Below are 9,386 nucleotides of genomic sequence, written 5' to 3' on the forward strand. Positions count from 1 at the left end.
CCTTTATGTAACAACCTTCAGTCAGCTACAAATATATATATATATATAATATATATATTTATTTATTTGCTGGTAGCTTGTATTTGTATACAAAAACATCGTAACAATATGCAGGAAACTAGGAGAGAACAAAAATCACTTTGTTTTTCCTTTACCCTTGTAGGTTCATGAATAAATTCTCTTGTAATAAAAGATTAACAGGAGAAAAACAAACAACAGGTATACGTCCTATAAATATCCAGGAAAACTGAGTAAAACAACCCCAAATTCCCCAAGCCACCACCTTAAATGCCATCTTTAGCTAATGACAAAGGTATTGGGCAGCGAGGTCAGGTAAGGGAGGTTACCAAGAAAAGCACAGTAAACAAGGATAAGGTTGTAATGCAGATTTAAGTTGCTGCCTTCTCCATTGAGTCTTTTGTGAATGAGTTATCCCTCTCTTCCTGCTACAGAGAGTTTAAAATTGAGATTTCCTTTATAAAAGTAACCTTCCCTTACAAGAGTAAAGCATATACTGTTTTCAGAGATTCTCCTGTGTCTACAGCAACTAAAAAATAATCAGCTCAAAATAATCCTTATGACAGGGGGAGTATTTGGGGTTTGTTACAGAACAGTGGTCCAAGGAGGGGGCGGAATATTTGGCCCACTCAGGGGTGCCAAAAACTGTTACAGAACAGCAGGGCCCCCACGAAGGACAGTATTCTAATACTGCCCTTAACACCTACTGGGCTTGTCTGTTCGCCACCAGAGGAAAGACATCTGTCAATGCCAGAGATTTGTGAAAAGGAAAGAAAAGGTTTATTTAAAGCTGTACAGACTTAACGCAGTGACCCAATGTCCCCGTTAAAATATCAAAGTACTTTAGGATAACCACAGACGCCCACAGCACTTCCTTCTCCCCCTGCCCTAATTTAGGGTACCGTCAGGAAAAGCACACGTCTGTGTTACAGGGCACTGGCACCGTCAGCTGTATTGCCATCCAGGCAGGATCTCTAATTACTCCAAAGCCATGTTGTAACAGGGCACAGCCAACAGTGGGGGGGGGCAAAAAAAAGGGATTTGGAATGGGGTCCAGAACTCAAGGTGTCCGGGAAATATTAGAAAGATGTCCTCACCCCTAACCCACCCCCCCACAGGTGTAAGTTGGGGGAAGGGACAAATGGACCAGGCCATTGAGAGCTGTTTTGCATAGCAACAGTTTCACAGCTAACCTCTGGAATGGGCATTTAACGTATCTATAACCTTTAAGATATCTATAACATATCTCTTTTTTTCTTATTTCTTTTTTTAATTTTATTTAGTTATTTTTCAAGTACAGTTTTCTATTTCTCCCATTCCAATATCTTAACCCAGTAAAGCTGGGAGGGTATGGGAGTCCTGGCAGGTGTAACTGATTGTAGGAGGAGTTGTAAATGGAGCTGCAAAGGAGGCCTGGTGCGGGGATTTAAAACCCCCGCACTATTGGAGACTATTGGAGAGAGAGCCATGCAGTTTTGGGGAGAGTGAGGACCCCCTCTTGCCCAGGTGAAAGGGAGAGCCATGGAGTTTTGGGCGGAGTTAGGACCCCTTCTTGCCCAGGTGGGAGAGACAGCCACAGGGGTTTAGCAGAGTGAGGACCTCCTCTTAGCCATGTGAGGAGAGAGAACCACATGCTTTTAGCAAGAATAGGGACCCCTGCAGCCAGATAAAGAAGAAAGCCACAAGCTTTTGGCAGAGTACGTACACCTGCAGCTTTGGTAGAAGAGGCCCTCATGGCTTTGGGGTGCTCCCTTTGGCTGTGTGGCCTGGGAAGCAGGAGAGACTTTACCTGAAAGAAGGGTGAAAGGACTCTGCCAGTAGACCATGAGAAGGTGCCACATGGCTTTGGAGTAATTGGAGATCCTGCCTGGATGGCAACACAGCTGACAGTGCCAGTGGCCTGAAACACAGACGTGTGCTTTTCTTGAGTTAAGATATCCTGAATTAGGGCAGGGGGGAAGGAAGCAATGTGGGCATCTGTGGTTATCTTAAAGGACTTTGATATTTTAATGGGGACATTGGGTCACTACTTTAAGTCTGTATAGCTTTAAATAAACCTTTCATTTCCTTTTCACAAATCTCTGGCATTGAGAGATGTCTTTCCTCTGGTGGTGGACAGACAAGCCCAGTAGGTATTGGTATACCATCCTTGGAAGGGGCCCCTGTTGTTCTGTAGCAGTTTTTGGCATCCCTTGGTGGGCCAAATATTGCCCCCCTTGGACTCCTGTTTAGTAACAATAACATGATACAAAGACGTATTAATTAGACTTTTAGGAATGTCATACAATTTCTAAAACACATTAATAACATATATCCATACAAATATAACTTAAGAAGATTTTGTATTACTTCTTATTTGACAATGCTTTTCATGTAATTTGACATGTGAAATAAGCTTAATTAGTTCTCACTCTTAATATCACTCTTTTTATAGGAAGAGAGAACAAATTCTTTTGACATGTCCCAGGAGCCCTCTCTGGAAAAATCTCAGTTAGTTCAAGGTCAAAAATTTTTATTTAGAATTGCATTTTGGGAAGTTTTTCAACAATATAAAAAGGTTTGGACACTTGACTAAATAGAATCACAGATTATTATGAAACAAAACTTAATTATTTATTTAACCAGAGTGACAATAAAAGATTTCAAAGGGAAATAGAGAAGGTTACTTAGCTGTGAGCAAGAACCTAGCTCTTTTAATATTGAGAACACTCAGTTTTAAGTAATCAAACACCTGATGGTAAACAAAACATGAAGCAAGGAAATTATTTTGGCAAGATAAAATCTACTTTCTAGGCAGATTCTGAAATCAGAAAAGACACTGGCATTTGGGCTGCCTGTCACTACCAAATAAACCCAATAAGCAATGACAGCGATTGAATCTTTATGGGAATTTAATCAGATTGCTGGCGATCTGAGAAGATGGCAGGTTCATATTCTCACAGACCATCTCGTCTTTTCTTTCCATGCCAGCATTTTTATACTAGGGAATAAAGAAGGTATGGTGAGTGGTTTTGAAATTCAGGAAGGGTCAGGTAGAAGAAACTGCAATATTCCTTCCCTGGGCAGTTAACTGTACCCAGGGCCAGGTGGTTGTTTGCCTCCACTTGTCCCCAGGCAGTAATCTAATCTTTAACAGTGCCCCTGGAGGGTGGCTGTTTTCCCAGGAGTCAGGATGGGTCTTATCTATCTGTAGTTTCTGAAACAAAAGCTTTAACATATACATTACTTGCTAAGCTTATAACTATTTGCCTTAAACTAAAATTTTCCAACTCTTAAGTTCCCTATCAATTCCTTAAAAGGCAACAAACAAACAAACAAAATTTGCAAAAATCTACTGTTATCCAATAGTCCAGGAACACCGTATCCTTTTAAATGAAAAAAAATTAGTTTTACATAACTATAGTATTACTATTAAAGCTTATTTTTAAAGCCTTTAAATAAATTCATTCAATTTTAGCCAGCTTGATGACAAAAAGATCTCTTTCTTTCTCCCTTTCACTTACCAAATTTACATATTGACTAATTTTGTCCTTTATCCTCCTCTTTCCCAATCTGAAACAGCCAGTTGTTCTACTTTAAAACAAAATTACCTTTTTTCCCTTGAAAAATGCATCTCCATTACTCATACCTGTTTTGTTTTACCAAAATCATGTCTTTTTTTTTGCATTAAGTGTTATTTCCTTTATTACGTCAATGTAAAAAAAGTCTAAACCTGTAAGAATTATTATGGGATTATTTGTGCCGAACTGATGACAACTGATGAGAAGCAAAATCTCAACAGATTGAGAAAACACTACAAAGAATGGCCGTTTTGCACTTTATTTATATATTGGAATCAAAGGAGGAGGCATAAGGTGTTACAAGGAATCCATCGGTGATAAATTAGGGAGGCAGGAGAAAGCAAAGAGAGGAAATCTCTGGGATTGGATACGAAGAAAGATGAATGAAAGGTAAAAGAAGTCTTTTACATTTGTGGATATAGTTTAGTTAACAGTTAACAATTAACATGATTACAATAATAATGATGTCTTGAACCTGACTTTCAAGATGGCGATGGACTAGGACGCAGCAGATACCAGTTCCTAGTACAAAAGGGAGAGAAACCTGTCTGATCAGAGGAGGTGAAACCAGCAAGCCAGCAGTTGCCAAGCATATATGAAAATAAGAGACCAGAAACCTCATCGGTCATGGAGGAACCAGATGGTAGGGAGACAGCAGCGGTAGTAGTCTCTGGGACAGAGCAAAGAGAAACAGCCAGTGCAGGGTAGGGGAACCAGCGCCCAGTGGCAAGAGCCCTACTGCGCATGGGACAGCCTTTGGCACCCAGACAGCTCCCTCCCGAGGATTTTTGGGCCGGGGACCTGCCAAGTGGCCCAACCAGAGGGGAGCAGAGGAGATTTCAGGCTGCACACAGTTCTGGGTCCAGCGCCTGGCGTGGTGTTGCTACATCCCTAGGTTTTCTTGGCAGAGGGTTGGTCAGGGGACTCAGACAAACACAGGAGCAGAAGGGATACACACCACGCAGTGTGCCATGATGTGAGCACAGAGTTTCTAGGTCAGTGCCCAGTCCTCATATCAGCTCCCGGCTTCCAGTCCACCCCCCTCAGACTATCGGGAAGCCCCAGGCACTGAGGGGTGCTGGGAAAAGAGCTGAGACCCTCAACCCCCTCCCTTTCTGGCCAAGCAAGGTGGGGGGCCAGGAGAGACTTGTTTGATAGAGTTTGTGGAGAAGGTGCTGAAGACAAAGGGCCCCAACCAAGGACTCTGTGGTTGCCAGCCCAGGAGAACTCAGAGGTACAGCCTGGGGCTCTGAATCCAATAGACACAACAGCTTGGTCTGCTTCACACCCAGCTTGGAGCGAACCCAAGATTGGGCAGAGGGCCTAGAGCTTTCCAACAGAACGGGGGCAGGTCTGTGCTCAATCCCGAGGGAACCAGGCAACTAGGCCGGTGCAGGTGCCTGCATACACAGCAAACCAGCCCAGGGCGGAAACCCCTGGGAGGGGAGCGCTGTGAGGAAGTCCTAGTTCCCCATTGCAGGGAGCTGGGGAGAGGTGCCAAGAGTCTGGATCCTGAGAGGGGGTGGCAGAAAAAATCACAACAATTGACCCTCAGCCAACTGCAACCAGAAAAACCGGTTTGGCTAGTTTGAAGCCAACAAGTGACATTTCCTTTTCTGATGTTGTTTTTGGGGAATTATTTTTGTGTGTTTTTTTGTTTTTTGTTTCTTGTTTTTTTTTTTAATTTACTTTATTTTATTTTTATTCTTTCTTCTTTTTTCTTTTCTTCCTTCTCCATTCCTTTTCTTTATCTTTCTGCTTTTTAAAAGTAATCTGTTATTTCTTTTAAATTTTATTACTGTTTCATCTTTCCATACTTTTGTCCTCTCTTCCTGGATTTTCTGTTTTATTTCTTTTTCTTTTCTTTCTAAACTTATTGCTCTTTCTTCCATTCCCCTACCATTTTTCTTCTTTCTTCCTTTTATTTATTTCCTTGTCATTTCTTTCTTTTACCCACAAGAGTCACAATCAACTTGAAAATATGAAAAGACCAGAGCTGGACCCATAAAAGAGGCCCCCCAATAGTAGAGTCAGAGAGACAAATTGCAGATTGCTGTAGGAGAGAAGCCAAAAGTTTCTGCATATTTGAGTAGGTGGAAGCAGAGAACAACAGGATAACCAAAAGAGGCTGCACCATTGAAATTCAGAGGCATTCCATCACAAAAGTTCACACCATAAATCCAGGGTGTCAAAACAGATTAATCTAAGAAGCTGAGGCTAACAAGAAGAGTCTCACAAACAATGAGAAGACAAAGAAACAATCCCCAAAAGAAAGGAAAGGAAGAACCCTGAGAAAGAATGTTAGATGAAACAGAGGCAAGTCAACTATCAGATACTGAATTCAAAGCACTGGTGATCAGGAAGTTCAAAGAGATCACAATCAGCTACCAGAAACGATAGGAGAGCTACAATGATCTCACTGTGAACTATATCAACATGAAAAAGGAAATGGAAATTATTAGCAAGGGCAAAGAGGAAATGAAGAATACAATTTCTGAATTAAAAAGCACAGTAGAAAGCATTAAAAATAGGGTAGCTGAAACAGAAGATCGAATTTGTGAATTGGAGGACAAAGTAGAAAGCATCTCACAGAAAGAACAAGAAAGAGAAAAGAGCCTCAGAAAGAATGAAGAGGGATTAAGAGAAATGCAAGACAATATGAAACGTAATAATATGCAAATAATAGGAATACCAGAAGGAGAAGAACAAGGAATAGAAAACGTACTTGAACGAGTAATGAGAGAAAATTTCCCTAATTTGATAAGAGAAAAAGTCTCACAAATCCAGGAATCACAGAGAGTCCCAATCAAAAGGAACCCAAGGAGGCCCACTTCAAGACGCATCATCATCAAATTGGCAAAATTCCAAGACAAAGAGAGAATCTTAAAGGCAGCAAGAGAGAAAAAGAAATAACATACAAGGGAGCCCCAATAAGGTTAGCTACTGACTTCTCAATGGAAACACTCCAAGCAAGAAGAAAATGGCAAGAAATATTCCAATAATGAGAAACAAGCCCTACAACCAAGGCTACTTGACCCAGCAAGGCTCTCAATCAAGATAGAAGGCCAAATAAAGAGCTTCCAAGACAAAAGAAGTCTAAAAAAATTTTCTACCACCAACCCAGCCCTACAATACTAAAAAAACTGCTTTAAGGGAAGGAAGGATAAGAGGGAGAAGGAGAGGAACACAGGTACAAAAATGGCAATGAATAAGTACCTATCAATAATAACCTTAAACGTAAATGCATTAAATGCTCCAATCAAAAGACACAGAATAGCTGAATGGATAAGAAAGCATGACCCACACATATGCTGCCTAAAAGAGACCCACCTCAGGACAAAAGACCATCACAGACTAAAAGTGAAAGGCTGGAAAAAAATTTTCCAAGCAAATGGACAAGAAAAAAAAGCTGGGGTAGCAATTCTCATATCAGATAAAATAGACTTCAAAAAAAGAGTGATAAAGAGTGAGCCAGAGGGTCAATTCATAATGCTCAAGGGAAGAATCCACCAAGAAGACATTAACATCATAAATATATATGCACCCAACACAGGAGCACCAAAATATATAAACAAAATCTTAGAGGACTTCAAGAAAGATATAGACAGCAACACAATTATAGTGGGGGATTTTAACAACCCACTATCAAAAATGGACAGGTCTTCCAAACAAATTATCAACAAAGATATTGTGCCATTAAACAACACCCTTGATGAAATGGACCTAACTGATATATACAGAGCTTTTCACAACAAAGAAGCTAAATACACATTCTTTTCAAATGCACATGGAATATTCTCAGAGATAGACCACATGATAGGACACAAAACAAGCCTCAACAAATTCAAAAATATTGAAATCATACCAAGCATCTTCTCTGACCACAAGGGACTGAAATTAGAAACCAACCCCGAAGAAAAAAACCCAAAGCACCCAAAAACATGGAGACTGAATGGTGTGCTATTAAACAATGAATGGGTCAAGAATGAAATTAGGGAAGAAATCAAAAAGTTTCTGGAAACAAATGAAAATGATCTCACAACAACCAAAAACTTATGGGATACAGCAAAGGCAGTCCTGAGAGGGAAGTTTATAGCAATACAGTCCTACCTAAAGAAGATAGAAACATTTCAAACAAACAACCTTACTCTATGCCTGCAAGAACTCGAGGAACAACAACAAAAACAGCCCAAAGCAAGTAGAAGGAAGGAAATAACTAAGATGAGCGCAGAACTAAATGACACAGAGACTGAAAGCACAATTCTAAGGATCAATGAATCCAGGAGTTGGTTCTTTGAGAAGATAAACAAAATACACAAGCCTTTAAGTAGGCCCAACAAGAAGGGAACGGACACAAATAAACACAATCAGAAATGAAAGAGGAGAGATTACAACTGATACCACAGAAATAGAAAGGATTGTAAGCAATTACTATGAAGAACAGTATGCCAAGAAATTTGAGAACCTAGGGGAAATGGACACATTTCTAGAAAAATATAATCACCCGAAACTCAAACAAAAAGAAGTAGAACACCTGAATAGACCAATAACAGCAAAAGAAATTGAAGCAATCATCAAAAAACTTTCATCACACAAAAGCCCCGGATGAGACGGGTTCACAGGAGAATTCTACAAAGCATTTAAGGAAGAGCTAACCCCCATTCTTCAAAGACTATTCCAAAATATCCAAAAGGATGGAAAACTCCCAAACTCCTTATATGAAGCCAGCATCATCCTAATTTCAAAACCAGATAGAGATACAACAAAGAAAGGAAACTTCAGGCCAATATCACTGATGAACATAGATGCTAAAATTCTCAACAAAATATTGGCAAATCACATCCAACAATATTTCCAAAAGATTATACACCATGACCAAGTGGGATTCATCCCAGGGATGAATGGATGGTTCAACATTCGCAAATCAGTAAATGTAATTCATCACATAAAGAAAAGCAAAGACAAAAACCACATGATCATATCAATAGATGTGGAAAAAGCTTTTGATAAGGTACAGCACCCATTTATGATAAAAACACTCAGCAAAGTGGGAATACAGGGAGCATTCCTCAAAATAATAAAGGCCATTTATGAGAGACCTACAGCTACTATCATACTCAATGGGCAAAAACTAAAAGCTTTTCCACTAAGATCAGGAACAAGACAAGGATGTCCAATATCACCACTTCTATTCAATATAGTATTAGAAGTTGAGGCCACGGCGATCAGGCAGAAAAAGGAAATAAAAGGCATCCAAATAGGAAAGGAGGAAAGAAAACTGTCACGGTTTGCACATGACATGATAGTGTACATGGAAAATCCTGTAGACTCTACCCAAAAATTGTTCGAACTAATTAATAAATTTGGCAAAACAGCTGGTTACAAAGTCAATGTCCATAAATCAAAGTCATTTTTTATACTAACAATGAATCCGCAGAAGCAGAAATCAAGGAAAAATCCCTTTCGATATAGCAAAAAGAAAAATAAAATATCTAGGAATAAATGTAACCAAGGAGGTAAAAGACCTGTATGCAAAAAACTACATAGCCCTGAAGAAAGAAATCAGGGAAGACACAAACAAATGGAAACATTTACCTTGTTCATGGATTGGAAGAATTAACATCATCAAAATGTCCATACTACCCAAAGCAATATACAGATTCAATGCAATACCTATTAAAGTACCAATGGCATATTTCACAGACATAGAACAAACACTTCGAAAATTTATATGGAACCATAAACGAGCCCAAAGCCACTGCTCTTTTGAGAAAGAAGAACAAAGTAGGGGGGATCACAATACCTGAT

This window comes from Artibeus jamaicensis, unplaced genomic scaffold, assembly GCF_021234435.1.
Source record: "Artibeus jamaicensis isolate MK-2021 breed Jamaican fruit bat unplaced genomic scaffold, CSHL_Jam_final contig_60, whole genome shotgun sequence".
NCBI classification, from domain to species: domain Eukaryota; kingdom Metazoa; phylum Chordata; class Mammalia; order Chiroptera; family Phyllostomidae; genus Artibeus; species Artibeus jamaicensis.